This window comes from Rhinoderma darwinii, chromosome 3 (genome assembly GCF_050947455.1).
Source record: "Rhinoderma darwinii isolate aRhiDar2 chromosome 3, aRhiDar2.hap1, whole genome shotgun sequence".
Lineage (NCBI taxonomy): Eukaryota > Metazoa > Chordata > Amphibia > Anura > Rhinodermatidae > Rhinoderma > Rhinoderma darwinii.
The window spans coordinates 261,544,700-261,563,837 of NC_134689.1; the positions used below are offsets into that span (position 1 = coordinate 261,544,700).

The 19,138-nt window shown below is 36.7% G+C and overlaps 15 non-coding genes across 15 annotated transcripts; all 15 read left to right on the forward strand.

Annotated features, from left to right (window-relative positions):
- The first annotated feature begins 443 nt into the window (after nucleotides 1–443).
- TRNAI-AAU (transfer RNA isoleucine (anticodon AAU)) lies at nucleotides 444–517 on the forward strand. Its single transcript has one exon. It is a non-coding gene; the product is annotated as a tRNA-Ile (tRNA).
- An 834-nt stretch (nucleotides 518–1,351) lies between these two features.
- Nucleotides 1,352–1,425, forward strand: TRNAI-AAU (transfer RNA isoleucine (anticodon AAU)). Its single transcript has one exon. It is a non-coding gene; the product is annotated as a tRNA-Ile (tRNA).
- Nucleotides 1,426–2,259: 834 nt separating this feature from the next.
- On the forward strand, nucleotides 2,260–2,333 carry TRNAI-AAU (transfer RNA isoleucine (anticodon AAU)). The gene has a single exon. It is a non-coding gene; the product is annotated as a tRNA-Ile (tRNA).
- An 831-nt stretch (nucleotides 2,334–3,164) lies between these two features.
- On the forward strand, nucleotides 3,165–3,238 carry TRNAI-AAU (transfer RNA isoleucine (anticodon AAU)). The gene has a single exon. It is a non-coding gene; the product is annotated as a tRNA-Ile (tRNA).
- An 830-nt stretch (nucleotides 3,239–4,068) lies between these two features.
- Nucleotides 4,069–4,142, forward strand: TRNAI-AAU (transfer RNA isoleucine (anticodon AAU)). Its single transcript has one exon. It is a non-coding gene; the product is annotated as a tRNA-Ile (tRNA).
- Nucleotides 4,143–5,866: 1,724 nt separating this feature from the next.
- Nucleotides 5,867–5,940, forward strand: TRNAI-AAU (transfer RNA isoleucine (anticodon AAU)). The gene has a single exon. It is a non-coding gene; the product is annotated as a tRNA-Ile (tRNA).
- An 831-nt stretch (nucleotides 5,941–6,771) lies between these two features.
- TRNAI-AAU (transfer RNA isoleucine (anticodon AAU)) lies at nucleotides 6,772–6,845 on the forward strand. Its single transcript has one exon. It is a non-coding gene; the product is annotated as a tRNA-Ile (tRNA).
- Nucleotides 6,846–7,674: 829 nt separating this feature from the next.
- TRNAI-AAU (transfer RNA isoleucine (anticodon AAU)) lies at nucleotides 7,675–7,748 on the forward strand. The gene has a single exon. It is a non-coding gene; the product is annotated as a tRNA-Ile (tRNA).
- A 1,733-nt stretch (nucleotides 7,749–9,481) lies between these two features.
- Nucleotides 9,482–9,555, forward strand: TRNAI-AAU (transfer RNA isoleucine (anticodon AAU)). The gene has a single exon. It is a non-coding gene; the product is annotated as a tRNA-Ile (tRNA).
- An 829-nt stretch (nucleotides 9,556–10,384) lies between these two features.
- On the forward strand, nucleotides 10,385–10,458 carry TRNAI-AAU (transfer RNA isoleucine (anticodon AAU)). Its single transcript has one exon. It is a non-coding gene; the product is annotated as a tRNA-Ile (tRNA).
- Nucleotides 10,459–13,097: 2,639 nt separating this feature from the next.
- On the forward strand, nucleotides 13,098–13,171 carry TRNAI-AAU (transfer RNA isoleucine (anticodon AAU)). Its single transcript has one exon. It is a non-coding gene; the product is annotated as a tRNA-Ile (tRNA).
- Nucleotides 13,172–13,989: 818 nt separating this feature from the next.
- TRNAI-AAU (transfer RNA isoleucine (anticodon AAU)) lies at nucleotides 13,990–14,063 on the forward strand. Its single transcript has one exon. It is a non-coding gene; the product is annotated as a tRNA-Ile (tRNA).
- Nucleotides 14,064–15,777: 1,714 nt separating this feature from the next.
- On the forward strand, nucleotides 15,778–15,851 carry TRNAI-AAU (transfer RNA isoleucine (anticodon AAU)). The gene has a single exon. It is a non-coding gene; the product is annotated as a tRNA-Ile (tRNA).
- Nucleotides 15,852–16,671: 820 nt separating this feature from the next.
- On the forward strand, nucleotides 16,672–16,745 carry TRNAI-AAU (transfer RNA isoleucine (anticodon AAU)). Its single transcript has one exon. It is a non-coding gene; the product is annotated as a tRNA-Ile (tRNA).
- Nucleotides 16,746–18,456: 1,711 nt separating this feature from the next.
- Nucleotides 18,457–18,530, forward strand: TRNAI-AAU (transfer RNA isoleucine (anticodon AAU)). Its single transcript has one exon. It is a non-coding gene; the product is annotated as a tRNA-Ile (tRNA).
- Nucleotides 18,531–19,138: the final 608 nt, after the last annotated feature.

Here is a 19,138-nt window from a genome sequence, read left to right on the forward strand (position 1 = left end):
CCTTCTCATACAGAGGTGCTCAAAACTGTACACAATATTCCATGTATGGTCTAACCGGTGATTTATAGAAATGCAGAGTTTGTTGCATGAAATCATCTTAGAGGTTCAATTTCAACCTTAAGGACAAAAATAATATCTTGATTTTGCCTCTTTGTATTCCGATAGTCATAACTTTATTATTTTTCCGTCCTCATAGTCATATAAGGGCTTGTTTTTAGCGAGACAAGTTCTTGTTTTTAATGGCAGCATTTAATGTACCATATAATGTACTGAAGAAAACTCTTTGTGGGGTGGAATGGAAAACACAAAAGCAATTTGTCCAATGCTTTTTGAGTAGTAAAAATTGCAAGTTTATTTTATTATTCAGGTTAATAGGATATCAATATGAATACACGTTTGCATGTATTTTCTACTGACGTGACGTGAATCTTTGGTGTAAAAGTGGCCGGTTAGCTCAGTTGGTTAGAGCGTGGTGCTAATAACGCCAAGGTCACGGGTTCGATCCCCGTACGGGCCATGGAAGCTCACTTTTGTTACATGCTTGTTACAGAGTTGAATAGTTGATAATATTGAAAAAAGGTCCATCAAATTCAACCTATAAACCTGCCGTGTTGATCCAGAGGAAGGCAAAAACTGTCTTGGAGTGCATTCCAATGTTGTCATTAGGGGAAAAATTCCTCCCTTACTCCAAATATGGCTATTAGAATAAATTCCTGGATCAAAGTTCCATCTCCAGAATCTGGTACAAATATGATGAAATTTTATATTTTTCAAAAAAACACTTATCAATGTGGCAGAGAGTTCAATCGTCGAACTGCTCTTACAGTAAAGAATCCCCGTCTGTGATGAGGTCCTTTAATTACCTTGCTTTCCCTTCTTTGCACGCATTCTAGTTCAGCAATGTCCTTCTCATACACAGGTGCTCAAAACTGTACACAATATTCCATGTATGGTCTAACCGGTGATTTATAGAAATGCAGAGTTTGTTGCATGAAATCATCTTAGAGGTTCAATTTCAACCTTAAGGACAAAAATAATATCTTGATTTTGCCTCTTTGTATTCCGATAGTCATAACTTTATTATTTTTCCGTCCTCATAGTCATATAAGGGCTTGTTTTTAGCGAGACAAGTTCTTGTTTTTAATGGCAGCATTTAATGTACCATATAATGTACTGAAAGAAAACTCCTCTTTGTGGGGTGGAATGGAAAACACAAAAGCAATTTGTCCAATGCTTTTTGAGTAGTAAAAATTGCAAGTTTATTTTATTATTCAGGTTAATAGGATATCAATATGAATACACGTTTGCATGTATTTTCTACTGACGTGACGTGAATCTTTGGTGTAAAAGTGGCCGGTTAGCTCAGTTGGTTAGAGCGTGGTGCTAATAACGCCAAGGTCACGGGTTTGATCCCCGTACGGGCCATGGAAGCTCACTTTTGTTACATGCTTGTTACAGAGTTGAATAGTTGATAATATTGAAAAAAGGTCCATCAAATTCAACCTATAAACCTGCCGTGTTGATCCAGAGGAAGGCAAAAACTGTCTTGGAGTGCATTCCAATGTTGTCATTAGGGGAAAAATTCCTCCCTTACTCCAAATATGGCTATTAGAATAAATTCCTGGATCAAAGTTCCATCTCCAGAATCTGGTACAAATATGATGAAATTTTATATTTTTCAAAAAAACACTTATCAATGTGGCAGAGAGTTCAATCGTCGAACTGCTCTTACAGTAAAGAATCCCCGTCTGTGATGAGGTCCTTTAATTACCTTGCTTTCCCTTCTTTGCACGCATTCTAGTTCAGCAATGTCCTTCTCATACACAGGTGCTCAAAACTGTACACAATATTCCATGTATGGTCTAACCGGTGATTTATAGAAATGCAGAGTTTGTTGCATGAAATCATCTTAGAGGTTCAATTTCAACCTTAAGGACAAAAATAATATCTTGATTTTGCCTCTTTGTATTCCGATAGTCATAACTTTATTATTTTTCCGTCCTCATAGTCATATAAGGGCTTGTTTTTAGCGAGACAAGTTCTTGTTTTTAATGGCAGCATTTAATGTACCATATAATGTACTGAAAGAAAACTCCTCTTTGTGGGGTGGAATGGAAAACACAAAAGCAATTTGTCCAATGCTTTTTGAGTAGTAAAAATTGCAAGTTTATTTTATTATTCAGGTTAATAGGATATCAATATGAATACACGTTTGCATGTATTTTCTACTGACGTGACGTGAATCTTTGGTGTAAAAGTGGCCGGTTAGCTCAGTTGGTTAGAGCGTGGTGCTAATAACGCCAAGGTCACGGGTTTGATCCCCGTACGGGCCATGGAAGCTCACTTTTGTTACATGCTTGTTACAGAGTTGAATAGTTGATAATATTGAAAAAAGGTCCATCAAATTCAACCTATAAACCTGCCGTGTTGATCCAGAGGAAGGCAAAAACTGTCTTGGAGTGCATTCCAATGTTGTCATTAGGGGAAAAATTCCTCCCTTACTCCAAATATGGCTATTAGAATAAATTCCTGGATCAAAGTTCCATCTCCAGAATCTGGTACAAATATGATGAAATTTTATATTTTTCAAAAAAACACTTATCAATGTGGCAGAGAGTTCAATCGTCGAACTGCTCTTACAGTAAAGAATCCCCGTCTGTGATGAGGTCCTTTAATTACCTTGCTTTCCCTTCTTTGCACGCATTCTAGTTCAGCAATGTCCTTCTCATACACAGGTGCTCAAAACTGTACACAATATTCCATGTATGGTCTAACCGGTGATTTATAGAAATGCAGAGTTTGTTGCATGAAATCATCTTAGAGGTCCAATTTCAACCTTAAGGACAAAAATAATATCTTGATTTTGCCTCTTTGTATTCCGATAGTCATAACTTTATTATTTTTCCGTCCTCATAGTCATATAAGGGCTTGTTTTTAGCGAGACAAGTTCTTGTTTTTAATGGCAGCATTTAATGTACCATATAATGTACTGAAAGAAAACTCTTTGTGGGGTGGAATGGAAAACACAAAAGCAATTTGTCCAATGCTTTTTGAGTAGTAAAAATTGCAAGTTTATTTTATTATTCAGGTTAATAGGATATCAATATGAATACACGTTTGCATGTATTTTCTACTGACGTGACGTGAATCTTTGGTGTAAAAGTGGCCGGTTAGCTCAGTTGGTTAGAGCGTGGTGCTAATAACGCCAAGGTCACGGGTTTGATCCCCGTACGGGCCATGGAAGCTCACTTTTGTTACATGCTTGTTACAGAGTTGAATAGTTGATAATATTGAAAAAAGGTCCATCAAATTCAACCTATAAACCTGCCGTGTTGATCCAGAGGAAGGCAAAAACTGTCTTGGAGTGCATTCCAATGTTGTCATTAGGGGAAAAATTCCTCCCTTACTCCAAATATGGCTATTAGAATAAATTCCTGGATCAAAGTTCCATCTCCAGAATCTGGTACAAATATGATGACATTTTATATTTTTCAAAAAAACACTTTTCAATGTGGCAGAGAGTTCAATCGTCGAACTGCTCTTACAGTAAAGAATCCCCGTCTGTGATGAGGTCCTTTAATTACCTTGCTTTCCCTTCTTTGCACGCATTCTAGTTCAGCAATGTCCTTCTCATACACAGGTGCTCAAAACTGTACACAATATTCCATGTATGGTCTAACCGGTGATTTATAGAAATGCAGAGTTTGTTGCATGAAATCATCTTAGAGGTTCAATTTCAACCTTAAGGACAAAAATAATATCTTGATTTTGCCTCTTTGTATTCCGATAGTCATAACTTTATTATTTTTCCGTCCTCATAGTCATATAAGGGCTTGTTTTTAGCGAGACAAGTTCTTGTTTTTAATGGCAGCATTTAATGTACCATATAATGTACTGAAGAAAACTCTTTGTGGGGTGGAATGGAAAACACAAAAGCAATTTGTCCAATGCTTTTTGAGTAGTAAAAATTGCAAGTTTATTTTATTATTCAGGTTAATAGGATATCAATATGAATACACGTTTGCATGTATTTTCTACTGACGTGACGTGAATATTTGGTGTAAAAGTGGCCGGTTAGCTCAGTTGGTTAGAGCGTGGTGCTAATAACGCCAAGGTCACGGGTTCGATCCCCGTACGGGCCATGTAAGCTCACTTTTGTTACATGCTTGTTACAGAGTTGAATAGTTGATATTATTGAAAAAAGGTCCATCAAATTCAACCTATAAACCTGCTGTGTTGATCCAGAGGAAGGCAAAAACTGTCTTGGAGTGCATTCCAATGTTGTCACTAGGGGAAAAATTCCTCCCTTACTCCAAATATGGCTATTAGAATAAATTCCTGGATCAAAGTTCCATCTCCAGAATCTGGAACAAATATGATGAAATTTTATATTTTTCAAAAAAACACTTTTCAATGTGGCAGAGAGTTCAATCGTCGAACTGCTCTTACAGTAAAGAATCCCCGTCTGTGATGAGGTCCTTTAATTACCTTGCTTTCCCTTCTTTGCACGCATTCTAGTTCAGCAATATCCTTCTCATACACAGGTGCTCAAAACTGTACACAATATTCCATGTATGGTGTAACCGGTGATTTATAGAAATGCAGAGTTTGTTGCATGAAATCATCTTAGAGGTTCAATTTCAACCTTAAGGACAAAAATAATATCTTGATTTTGCCTCTTTGTATTCCGATAGTCATAACTTTATTATTTTTCCGTCCTCATAGTCATATAAGGGCTTGTTTTTAGCGAGACAAGTTCTTGTTTTTAATGGCAGCATTTAATGTACCATATAATGTACTGAAGAAAACTCTTTGTGGGGTGGAATGGAAAACACAAAAGCAATTTGTCCAATGCTTTTTGAGTAGTAAAAATTGCAAGTTTATTTTATTATTCAGGTTAATAGGATATCAATATGAATACACGTTTGCATGTATTTTCTACTGACGTGACGTGAATCTTTGGTGTAAAAGTGGCCGGTTAGCTCAGTTGGTTAGAGCGTGGTGCTAATAACGCCAAGGTCACGGGTCCGATCCCCGTACGGGCCATGGAAGCTCACTTTTGTTACAGAGTTGAATAGTTGATAATATTGAAAAAAGGTCCATCAAATTCAACCTATAAACCTGCCGTGTTGATCCAGAGGAAGGCAAAAACTGTCTTGGAGTGCATTCCAATGTTGTCATTAGGGGAAAAATTCCTCCCTTACTCCAAATATGGCTATTAGAATAAATTCCTGGATCAAAGTTCCATCTCCAGAATCTGGTCCAAATATGATGACATTTTATATTTTTCAAAAAAACACTTTTCAATGTGGCAGAGAGTTCAATCGTCGAACTGCTCTTACAGTAAAGAATCCCCGTCTGTGATGAGGTCCTTTAATTACCTTGCTTTCCCTTCTTTGCACGCATTCTAGTTCAGCAATGTCCTTCTCATACACAGGTGCTCAAAACTGTACACAATATTCCATGAATGGTCTAACCGGTGATTTATAGAAATGCAGAGTTTGTTGCATGAAATCATCTTAGAGGTCCAATTTCAACCTTAAGGACAAAAATAATATCTTGATTTTGCCTCTTTGTATTCCGATAGTCATAACTTTATTATTTTTCCGTCCTCATAGTCATATAAGGGCTTGTTTTTAGCGAGACAAGTTCTTGTTTTTAATGGCAGCATTTAATGTACCATATAATGTACTGAAATAAAACTCTTTGTGGGGTGGAATGGAAAACACAAAAGCAATTTGTCCAATGCTTTTTGAGTAGTAAAAATTGCAAGTTTATTTTATTATTCAGGTTAATAGGATATCAATATGAATACACGTTTGCATGTATTTTCTACTGACGTGACGAGAATCTTTGGTGTAAAAGTGGCTGGTTAGCTCAGTTGGTTAGAGCGTGGTGCTAATAACGCCAAGGTCACGGGTTCGATCCCCGTATGGGCCATGGAAGCTCACTTTTGTTACATGCTTGTTACAGAGTTGAATAGTTGATAATATTGAAAAAAGGTCCATCAAATTCAACCTATAAACCTGCCGTGTTGATCCAGAGGAAGGCAAAAACTGTCTTGGAGTGCATTCCAATGTTGTCATTAGGGGAAAAATTCCTCCCTTACTCCTAATATGGCTATTAGAATAAATTCCTGGATCAAAGTTCCATCTCCAGAATCTGGTACAAATATGATGACATTTTATATTTTTCAAAAAAACACTTTTCAATGTGGCAGAGAGTTCAATCGTCGAACTGCTCTTACAGTAAAGAATCCCCGTCTGTGATGAGGTCCTTTAATTACCTTGCTTTCCCTTCTTTGCACGCATTCTAGTTCAGCAATGTCCTTCTCATACACAGGTGCTCAAAACTGTACACAATATTCCATGTATGGTCTAACCGGTGATTTATAGAAATGCAGAGTTTGTTGCATGAAATCATCTTAGAGGTCCAATTTCAACCTTAAGGACAAAAATAATATCTTGATTTTGCCTCTTTGTATTCCGATAGTCATAACTTTATTATTTTTCCGTCCTCATAGTCATATAAGGGCTTGTTTTTAGCGAGACAAGTTCTTGTTTTTAATGGCAGCATTTAATGTACCATATAATGTACTGAAATAAAACTCTTTGTGGGGTGGAATGGAAAACACAAAAGCAATTTGTCCAATGCTTTTTGAGTAGTAAAAATTGCAAGTTTATTTTATTATTCAGGTTAATAGGATATCAATATGAATACACGTTTGCATGTATTTTCTACTGACGTGACGAGAATCTTTGGTGTAAAAGTGGCTGGTTAGCTCAGTTGGTTAGAGCGTGGTGCTAATAACGCCAAGGTCACGGGTTCGATCCCCGTATGGGCCATGGAAGCTCAATTTTGTTACATGCTTGTTACAGAGTTGAATAGTTGATAATATTGAAAAAAGGTCCATCAAATTCAACCTATAAACCTGCCGTGTTGATCCAGAGGAAGGCAAAAACTGTCTTGGAGTGCATTCCAATGTTGTCATTAGGGGAAAAATTCCTCCCTTACTCCTAATATGGCTATTAGAATAAATTCCTGGATCAAAGTTCCATCTCCAGAATCTGGTACAAATATGATGACATTTTATATTTTTCAAAAAAACACTTTTCAATGTGGCAGAGTTCAATCGTCGAACTGCTCTTACAGTAAAGAATCCCCGTCTGTGATGAGGTCCTTTAATTACCTTGCTTTCCCTTCTTTGCACGCATTCTAGTTCAGCAATGTCCTTCTCATACACAGGTGCTCAAAACTGTACACAATATTCCATGTATGGTCTAACCGGTGATTTATAGAAATGCAGAGTTTGTTGCATGAAATCATCTTAGAGGTCCAATTTCAACCTTAAGGACAAAAATAATATCTTGATTTTGCCTCTTTGTATTCCGATAGTCATAACTTTATTATTTTTCCGTCCTCATAGTCATATAAGGGCTTGTTTTTAGCGAGACAAGTTCTTGTTTTTAATGGCAGCATTTAATGTACCATATAATGTACTGAAATAAAACTCTTTGTGGGGTGGAATGGAAAACACAAAAGCAATTTGTCCAATGCTTTTTGAGTAGTAAAAATTGCAAGTTTATTTTATTATTCAGGTTAATAGGATATCAATATGAATACACGTTTGCATGTATTTTCTACTGACGTGACGAGAATCTTTGGTGTAAAAGTGGCTGGTTAGCTCAGTTGGTTAGAGCGTGGTGCTAATAACGCCAAGGTCACGGGTTCGATCCCCGTATGGGCCATGGAAGCTCAATTTTGTTACATGCTTGTTACAGAGTTGAATAGTTGATAATATTGAAAAAAGGTCCATCAAATTCAACCTATAAACCTGCCGTGTTGATCCAGAGGAAGGCAAAAACTGTCTTGGAGTGCATTCCAATGTTGTCATTAGGGGAAAAATTCCTCCCTTACTCCTAATATGGCTATTAGAATAAATTCCTGGATCAAAGTTCCATCTCCAGAATCTGGTACAAATATGATGACATTTTATATTTTTCAAAAAAACACTTTTCAATGTGGCAGAGTTCAATCGTCGAACTGCTCTTACAGTAAAGAATCCCCGTCTGTGATGAGGTCCTTTAATTACCTTGCTTTCCCTTCTTTGCACGCATTCTAGTTCAGCAATGTCCTTCTCATACACAGGTGCTCAAAACTGTACACAATATTCCATGTATGGTCTAACCGGTGATTTATAGAAATGCAGAGTTTGTTGCATGAAATCATCTTAGAGGTCCAATTTCAACCTTAAGGACAAAAATAATATCTTGATTTTGCCTCTTTGTATTCCGATAGTCATAACTTTATTATTTTTCCGTCCTCATAGTCATATAAGGGCTTGTTTTTAGCGAGACAAGTTCTTGTTTTTAATGGCAGCATTTAATGTACCATATAATGTACTGAAAGAAAACTCTTTGTGGGGTGGAATGGAAAACACAAAAGCAATTTGTCCAATGCTTTTTGAGTAGTAAAAATTGCAAGTTTATTTTATTATTCAGGTTAATAGGATATCAATATGAATACACGTTTGCATGTATTTTCTACTGACGTGACGTGAATTTTGGTGTAAAAGTGGACGGTTAGCTCAGTTGGTTAGAGCATGGTGCTAATAACGCCAAGGTCACGGGTTTGATCCCCGTACGGGCCATGGAAGCTCACTTTTGTTACATGCTTGTTACAGAGTTGAATAGTTGATAATATTGAAAAAAGGTCCATCAAATTCAACCTATAAACCTGCCGTGTTGATCCAGAGGAAGGCAAAAACTGTCTTGGAGTGCATTCCAATGTTGTCATTAGGGGAAAAATTCCTCCCTTACTCCAAATATGGCTATTAGAATAAATTCCTGGATCAAAGTTCCATCTCCAGAATCTGGTCCAAATATGATGACATTTTATATTTTTCAAAAAAACACTTTTCAATGTGGCAGAGAGTTCAATCGTCGAACTGCTCTTACAGTAAAGAATCCCCGTCTGTGATGAGGTCCTTTAATTACCTTGCTTTCCCTTCTTTGCACGCATTCTAGTTCAGCAATGTCCTTCTCATACACAGGTGCTCAAAACTGTACACAATATTCCATGAATGGTCTAACCGGTGATTTATAGAAATGCAGAGTTTGTTGCATGAAATCATCTTAGAGGTCCAATTTCAACCTTAAGGACAAAAATAATATCTTGATTTTGCCTCTTTGTATTCCGATAGTCATAACTTTATTATTTTTCCGTCCTCATAGTCATATAAGGGCTTGTTTTTAGCGAGACAAGTTCTTGTTTTTAATGGCAGCATTTAATGTACCATATAATGTACTGAAATAAAACTCTTTGTGGGGTGGAATGGAAAACACAAAAGCAATTTGTCCAATGCTTTTTGAGTAGTAAAAATTGCAAGTTTATTTTATTATTCAGGTTAATAGGATATCAATATGAATACACGTTTGCATGTATTTTCTACTGACGTGACGAGAATCTTTGGTGTAAAAGTGGCTGGTTAGCTCAGTTGGTTAGAGTGTGGTGCTAATAACGCCAAGGTCACGGGTTCGATCCCCGTATGGGCCATGGAAGCTCACTTTTGTTACATGCTTGTTACAGAGTTGAATAGTTGATAATATTGAAAAAAGGTCCATCAAATTCAACCTATAAACCTGCCGTGTTGATCCAGAGGAAGGCAAAAACTGTCTTGGAGTGCATTCCAATGTTGTCATTAGGGGAAAAATTCCTCCCTTACTCCAAATATGGCTATTAGAATAAATTCCTGGATCAAAGTTCCATCTCCAGAATCTGGAACAAATATGATGAAATTTTATATTTTTCAAAAAAACACTTTTCAATGTGGCAGAGAGTTCAATCGTCGAACTGCTCTTACAGTAAAGAATCCCCGTCTGTGATGAGGTCCTTTAATTACCTTGCTTTCCCTTCTTTGCACGCATTCTAGTTCAGCAATGTCCTTCTCATACACAGGTGCTTAAAACTGTACACAATATTCCATGTATGGTCTAACCGGTGATTTATAGAAATGCAGAGTTTGTTGCATGAAATCATCTTAGAGGTCCAATTTCAACCTTAAGGACAAAAATAATATCTTGATTTTGCCTCTTTGTATTCCGATAGTCATAACTTTATTATTTTTCCGTCCTCATAGTCATATAAGGGCTTGTTTTTAGCGAGACAAGTTCTTGTTTTTAATGGCAGCATTTAATGTACCATATAATGTACTGAAGAAAACTCTTTGTGGGTGGAATGGAAAACACAAAAGCAATTTGTCCAATGCTTTTTGAGTAGTAAAAATTGCAAGTTTATTTTATTATTCAGGTTAATAGGATATCAATATGAATACACGTTTGCATGTATTTTCTACTGACGTGACGTGAATCTTTGGTGTAAAAGTGGCCGGTTAGCTCAGTTGGTTAGAGCGTGGTGCTAATAACGCCAAGGTCGCGGGTTCGATCCCCGTATGGGCCATGGACGCTCACTTTTGTTACATGCTTGTTACAGAGCTGAATAGTTGATAATATTGAAAAAAGGTCCATCAAATTCAACCTATAAACCTGCTGTGTTGATCCAGAGGAAGGCAAAAACTGTCTTGGAGTGCATTCCAATGTTGTCACTAGGGGAAAAATTCCTCCCTTACTCCAAATATGGCTATTAGAATAAATTCCTGGATCAAAGTTCCATCTCCAGAATCTGGAACAAATATGATGACATTTTATATTTTTCAAAAAAACACTTTTCATTGTGGCAGAGAGTTCAATCGTCGAACTGCTCTTACAGTAAAGAATCCCCGTCTGTGATGAGGTCCTTTAATTACCTTGCTTTCCCTTCTTTGCACGCATTCTAGTTCAGCAATGTCCTTCTCATACACAGGTGCTTAAAACTGTACACAATATTCCATGTATGGTCTAACCGGTGATTTATAGAAATGCAGAGTTTGTTGCATGAAATCATCTTAGAGGTTCAATTTCAACCTTAAGGACAAAAATAATATCTTGATTTTGCCTCTTTGTATTCCGATAGTCATAACTTTATTATTTTTCCGTCCTCATAGTCATATAAGGGCTTGTTTTTAGCGAGACAAGTTCTTGTTTTTAATGGCAGCATTTAATGTACCATATAATGTACTGAAGAAAACTCTTTGTGGGGTGGAATGGAAAACACAAAAGCAATTTGTCCAATGCTTTTTGAGTAGTAAAAATTGCAAGTTTATTTTATTATTCAGGTTAATAGGATATCAATATGAATACACGTTTGCATGTATTTTCTACTGACGTGACGTGAATCTTTTGTGTAAAAGTGGCTGATTAGCTCAGTTGGTTAGAGCGTGGTGCTAATAACGCCAAGGTCACGGGTTTCTATCCCCGTATGGGCCATGAAAGCTCACTTTTGTTACATGCTTGTTACAGAGTTGAATAGTTGATAATATTGAAAAAAGGTCCATCAAATTCAACCTATAAACCTGCCGTGTTGATCCAGAGGAAGGCAAAAACTGTCTTGGAGTGCATTCCAATGTTGTCATTAGGGGAAAAATTCCTCCCTTACTCCAAATATGGCTATTAGAATAAATTCCTGGATCAAAGTTCCATCTCCAGAATCTGGTACAAATATGATGAAATTTTATATTTTTCAAAAAAACACTTTTCAATGTGGCAGAGAGTTCAATCGTCGAACTGCTCTTACAGTAAAGAATCCCCGTCTGTGATGAGGTCCTTTAATTACCTTGCTTTCCCTTCTTTGCACGCATTCTAGTTCAGCAATGTCCTTCTCATACACAGGTGCTTAAAACTGTACACAATATTCCATGTATGGTCTAACCGGTGATTTATAGAAATGCAGAGTTTGTTGCATGAAATCATCTTAGAGGTCCAATTTCAACCTTAAGGACAAAAATAATATCTTGATTTTGCCTCTTTGTATTCCGATAGTCATAACTTTATTATTTTTCCGTCCTCATAGTCATATAAGGGCTTGTTTTTAGCGAGACAAGTTCTTGTTTTTAATGGCAGCATTTAATGTACCATATAATGTACTGAAGAAAACTCTTTGTGGGGTGGAATGGAAAACACAAAAGCAATTTGTCCAATGCTTTTTGAGTAGTAAAAATTGCAAGTTTATTTTATTATTCAGGTTAATAGGATATCAATATGAATACACGTTTGCATGTATTTTCTACTGACGTGACGTGAATCTTTTGTGTAAAAGTGGCTGATTAGCTCAGTTGGTTAGAGCGTGGTGCTAATAACGCCAAGGTCACGGGTTTCTATCCCCGTATGGGCCATGAAAGCTCACTTTTGTTACATGCTTGTTACAGAGTTGAATAGTTGATAATATTGAAAAAAGGTCCATCAAATTCAACCTATAAACCTGCCGTGTTGATCCAGAGGAAGGCAAAAACTGTCTTGGAGTGCATTCCAATGTTGTCATTAGGGGAAAAATTCCTCCCTTACTCCAAATATGGCTATTAGAATAAATTCCTGGATCAAAGTTCCATCTCCAGAATCTGGTACAAATATGATGAAATTTTATATTTTTCAAAAAAACACTTTTCAATGTGGCAGAGAGTTCAATCGTCGAACTGCTCTTACAGTAAAGAATCCCCGTCTGTGATGAGGTCCTTTAATTACCTTGCTTTCCCTTCTTTGCACGCATTCTAGTTCAGCAATGTCCTTCTCATACACAGGTGCTTAAAACTGTACACAATATTCCATGTATGGTCTAACCGGTGATTTATAGAAATGCAGAGTTTGTTGCATGAAATCATCTTAGAGGTCCAATTTCAACCTTAAGGACAAAAATAATATCTTGATTTTGCCTCTTTGTATTCCGATAGTCATAACTTTATTATTTTTCCGTCCTCATAGTCATATAAGGGCTTGTTTTTAGCGAGACAAGTTCTTGTTTTTAATGGCAGCATTTAATGTACCATATAATGTACTGAAGAAAACTCTTTGTGGGTGGAATGGAAAACACAAAAGCAATTTGTCCAATGCTTTTTGAGTAGTACAAATTTCAAGTTTATTTTATTATTCAGGTTAATAGGATATCAATATGAATACACGTTTGCATGTATTTTCTACTGACGTGACGTGAATCTTTGGTGTAAAAGTGGCCGGTTAGCTCAGTTGGTTAGAGCGTGGTGCTAATAACGCCAAGGTCACGGGTTCGATCCCCGTATGGGCCATGGAAGCTCACTTTTGTTACAGAGTTGAATAGTTGATAATATTGAAAAAAGGTCCATCAAATTCAACCTATAAACCTGCCGTGTTGATCCAGAGGAAGGCAAAAACTGTCTTGGAGTGCATTCCAATGTTGTCATTAGGGGAAAAATTCCTCCCTTACTCCAAATATGGCTATTAGAATAAATTACTGGATCAAAGTTTCATCTCCAGAATCTGGTACAAATATGATGAAATTTTATATTTTTCAAAAAAACACTTTTCAATGTGGCAGAGAGTTCAATCGTCGAACTGCTCTTACAGTAAAGAATCCCCGTCTGTGATGAGGTCCTTTAATTACCTTGCTTTCCCTTCTTTGCACGCATTCTAGTTCAGCAATGTCCTTCTCATACACAGGTGCTTAAAACTGTACACAATATTCCATGTATGGTCTAACCGGTGATTTATAGAAATGCAGAGTTTGTTGCATGAAATCATCTTAGAGGTCCAATTTCAACCTTAAGGACAAAAATAATATCTTGATTTTGCCTCTTTGTATTCCGATAGTCATAACTTTATTATTTTTCCGTCCTCATAGTCATATAAGGGCTTGTTTTTAGCGAGACAAGTTCTTGTTTTTAATGGCAGCATTTAATGTACCATATAATGTACTGAAGAAAACTCTTTGTGGGTGGAATGGAAAACACAAAAGCAATTTGTCCAATGCTTTTTGAGTAGTACAAATTTCAAGTTTATTTTATTATTCAGGTTAATAGGATATCAATATGAATACACGTTTGCATGTATTTTCTACTGACGTGACGTGAATCTTTGGTGTAAAAGTGGCCGGTTAGCTCAGTTGGTTAGAGCGTGGTGCTAATAACGCCAAGGTCACGGGTTCGATCCCCGTATGGGCCATGGAAGCTCACTTTTGTTACATGCTTATTGAATAGTTGATAATATTGAAAAAAGGTCCATCAAATTCAACCTATAAACCTGCCGTGTTGATCCAGAGGAAGGCAAAAACTGTCTTGGAGTGCATTCCAATGTTGTCATTAGGGGAAAAATTCCTCCCTTACTCCAAATATGGCTATTAGAATAAATTCCTGGATCAAAGTTCCATCTCCAGAATCTGGTACAAATATGATGAAATTTTATATTTTTCAAAAAAACACTTTTCAATGTGGCAGAGAGTTCAATCGTCGAACTGCTCTTACAGTAAAGAATCCCCGTCTGTGATGAGGTCCTTTAATTACCTTGCTTTCCCTTCTTTGCACGCATTCTAGTTCAGCAATGTCCTTCTCATACACAGGTGCTTAAAACTGTACACAATATTCCATGTATGGTCTAACCGGTGATTTATAGAAATGCAGAGTTTGTTGCATGAAATCATCTTAGAGGTCCAATTTCAACCTTAAGGACAAAAATAATATCTTGATTTTGCCTCTTTGTATTCCGATAGTCATAACTTTATTATTTTTCCGTCCTCATAGTCATATAAGGGCTTGTTTTTAGCGAGACAAGTTCTTGTTTTTAATGGCAGCATTTAATGTACCATATAATGTACTGAAGAAAACTCTTTGTGGGTGGAATGGAAAACACAAAAGCAATTTGTCCAATGCTTTTTGAGTAGTACAAATTTCAAGTTTATTTTATTATTCAGGTTAATAGGATATCAATATGAATACACGTTTGCATGTATTTTCTACTGACGTGACGTGAATCTTTGGTGTAAAAGTGGCCGGGTAGCTCAGTTGGTTAGAGCGTGGTGCTAATAACGCCAAGGTCACGGGTTCGATCCCCGTATGGGCCATGGAAGCTCACTTTTGTTACAGAGTTGAATAGTTGATAATATTGAAAAAAGGTCCATCAAATTCAACCTATAAACCTGCCGTGTTGATCCAGAGGAAGGCAAAAACTGTCTTGGAGTGCATTCCAATGTTGTCATTAGGGGAAAAATTCCTCCCTTACTCCAAATATGGCTATTAGAATAAATTACTGGATCAAAGTTTCATCTCCAGAATCTGGTACAAATATGATGAAATTTTATATTTTTCAAAAAAACACTTTTCAATGTGGCAGAGAGTTCAATCGTCGAACTGCTCTTACAGTAAAGAATCCCCGTCTGTGATGAGGTCCTTTAATTACCTTGCTTTCCCTTCTTTGCACGCATTCTAGTTCAGCAATGTCCTTCTCATACACAGGTGCTCAAAACTGTACACAATATTCCATGTATGGTCTAACCGGTGATTTATAGAAATGCAGAGTTTGTTGCATGAAATCATCTTAGAGGTCCAATTTCAACCTTAAGGACAAAAATAATATCTTGATTTTGCCTCTTTGTATTCCGATAGTCATAACTTTATTATTTTTCCGTCCTCATAGTCATATAAGGGCTTGTTTTTAGCGAGACAAGTTCTTGTTTTTAATGGCAGCATTTAATGTACCATATAATGTACTGAAGAAAACTCTTTGTGGGGTGGAATGGAAAACACAAAAGCAATTTGTCCAATGCTTTTTGAGTAGTAAAAATTGCAAGTTTATTTTATTATTCAGGTTAATAGGATATCAATATGAATACACGTTTGCATGTATTTTCTACTGACGTGACGTGAAACTTTGGTGTAAAAGTGGCCGGTTAGCTCAGTTGGTTAGAGCGTGGTGCTAATAACGCCAAGGTCACGGGTTCGATCCCCGTACGGGTCATGGAAGCTCACTTTTGTTACAGAGTTGAATAGTTGATAATATTGAAAAAAGGTCCATCAAATTCAACCTATAAACCTGCCGTGTTGATCCAGAGGAAGGCAAAAACTGTCTTGGAGTGCATTCCAATGTTGTCATTAGGGGAAAAATTCCTCCCTTACTCCAAATATGGCTATTAGAATAAATTCCTGGATCAAAGTTCCATCTCCAGAATCTGGTACAAATATGATGAAATTTTATATTTTTCAAAAAAACACTTTTCAATGTGGCAGAGAGTTCAATCGTCGAACTGCTCTTACAGTAAAGAATCCCCGTCTGTGATGAGGTCCTTTAATTACCTTGCTTTCCCTTCTTTGTACGCATTCTAGTTCAGCAATGTCCTTCTCATACACAGGTGCTCAAAACTGTACACAATATTCCATGTATGGTCTAACCGGTGATTTATAGAAATGCAGAGTTTGTTGCATGAAATCATCTTAGAGGTCCAATTTCAACCTTAAGGACAAAAATAATATCTTGATTTTGCCTCTTTGTATTCCGATAGTCATAACTTTATTATTTTTCCGTCCTTATAGTCATATAAGGGCTTGTTTTTAGCGAGACAAGTTCTTGTTTTTAATGGCAGCATTTAATGTACCATATAATGTACTGAAAGAAAACTCTTTGTGGGGTGGAATGGAAAACACAAAAGCAATTTGTCCAATGCTTTTTGAGTAGTAAAAATTGCAAGTTTATTTTATTATTCAGGTTAATAGGATATCAATATGAATACACGTTTGCATGTATTTTCTACTGACGTGACGTGAATCTTTGGTGTAAAAGTGGCCGGTTAGCTCAGTTGGTTAGAGCGTGGTGCTAATAACGCCAAGGTCACGGGTTCGATCCCCGTACGGGTCATGGAAGCTCACTTTTGTTACAGAGTTGAATAGTTGATAATATTGAAAAAAGGTCCATCAAATTCAACCTATAAACCTGTCGTGTTGATCCAGAGGAAGGCAAAAACTGTCTTGGAGTGCATTCCAATGTTGTCATTAGGGGAAAAATTCCTCCCTTACTCCAAATATGGCTATTAGAATAAATTCCTGGATCAAAGTTCCATCTCCAGAATCTGGTACAAATATGATGACATTTTATATTTTTCAAAAAAACACTTTTCAATGTGGCAGAGAGTTCAATTGTCGAACTGCTCTTACAGTAAAGAATCCCCGTCTGTGATGAGATCCTTTAATTACCTTGCTTTCCCTTCTTTGCACGCATTCTAGTTCAGCAATGTCCTTCTCATACACAGGTGCTCAAAACTGTACACAATATTCCATGTATGGTCTAACCGGTGATTTATAGAAATGCAGAGTTTGTTGCATGAAATCATCTTAGAGGTCCAATTTCAACCTTAAGGACAAAAATAATATCTTGATTTTGCCTCTTTGTATTCCGATAGTCATAACTTTATTATTTTTCCGTCCTCATAGTCATATAAGGGCTTGTTTTTAGCGAGACAAGTTCTTGTTTTTAATGGCAGCATTTAATGTACCATATAATGTACTGAAGAAAACTCTTTGTGGGGTGGAATGGAAAACACAAAAGCAATTTGTCCAATGCTTTTTGAGTAGTAAAAATTGCAAGTTTATTTTATTATTCAGGTTAATAGGATATCAATATGAATACACGTTTGCATGTATTTTCTACTGACGTGACGTGAATCTTTGGTGTAAAAGTGGCCGGTTAGCTCAGTTGGTTAGAGCGTGGTGCTAATAACGCGAAGGTCACGGGTTCGATCCCCGTACGGGCCATGGAAGCTCACTTTTGTTACAGAGTTGAATAGTTGATAATATTGAAAAAAGGTCCATCAAATTCAACCTATAAACCTGCCGTGTTGATCCAGAGGAAGGCAAAAACTGTCTTGGAGTGCATTCCAATGTTGTCATTAGGGGAAAAATTCCTCCCTTACTCCAAATATGGCTATTAGAATAAATTCCTGGATCAAAGTTCCATCTCCAGAATCTGGTACAAATATGATGAAATTTTATATTTTTCAAAAAAACACTTTTCAATGTGGCAGAGAGTTCAATCGTCGAACTGCTCTTACAGTAAAGAATCCCCGTCTGTGATGAGGTCCTTTAATTACCTTGCTTTCCCTTCTTTGCACGCATTCTAGTTCAGCAATGTCCTTCTCATACACAGGTGCTTAAAACTGTACACAATATTCCATGTATGGTCTAACCGGTGATTTATAGAAATGCAGAGTTTGTTGCATGAAATCATCTTAGAGGTCCAATTTCAACCTTAAGGACAAAAATAATATCTTGATTTTGCCTCTTTGTATTCCGATAGTCATAACTTTATTATTTTTCCGTCCTCATAGTCATATAAGGGCTTGTTTTTAGCGAGACAAGTTCTTGTTTTTAATGGCAGCATTTAATGTACCATATAATGTACTGAAGAAAACTCTTTGTGGGTGGAATGGAAAACACAAAAGCAATTTGTCCAATGCTTTTTGAGTAGTACAAATTTCAAGTTTATTTTATTATTCAGGTTAATAGGATATCAATATGAATACACGTTTGCATGTATTTTCTACTGACGTGACGTGAATCTTTGGTGTAAAAGTGGCCGGTTAGCTCAGTTGGTTAGAGCGTGGTGCTAATAACGCCAAGGTCACGGGTTCGATCCCCGTATGGGCCATGGAAGCTCACTTTTGTTACAGAGTTGAATAGTTGATAATATTGAAAAAAGGTCCATCAAATTCAACCTATAAACCTGCCGTGTTGATCCAGAGGAAGGCAAAAACTGTCTTGGAGTGCATTCCAATGTTGTCATTAGGGGAAAAATTCCTCCCTTACTCCAAATATGGCTATTAGAATAAATTCCTGGATCAAAGTTCCATCTCCAGAATCTGGTACAAATATGATGAAATTTTATATTTTTCAAAAAAACACTTTTCAATGTGGCAGAGAGTTCAATCGTCGAACTGCTCTTACAGTAAAGAATCCCCGTCTGTGATGAGGTCCTTTAATTACCTTGCTTTCCCTTCTTTGTACGCATTCTAGTTCAGCAATGTCCTTCTCATACACAGGTGCTCAAAACTGTACACAATATTCCATGTATGGTCTAACCGGTGATTTATAGAAATGCAGAGTTTGTTGCATGAAATCATCTTAGAGGTCCAATTTCAACCTTAAGGACAAAAATAATATCTTGATTTTGCCTCTTTGTATTCCGATAGTCATAACTTTATTATTTTTCCGTCCTCATAGTCATATAAGGGCTTGTTTTTAGCGAGACAAGTTCTT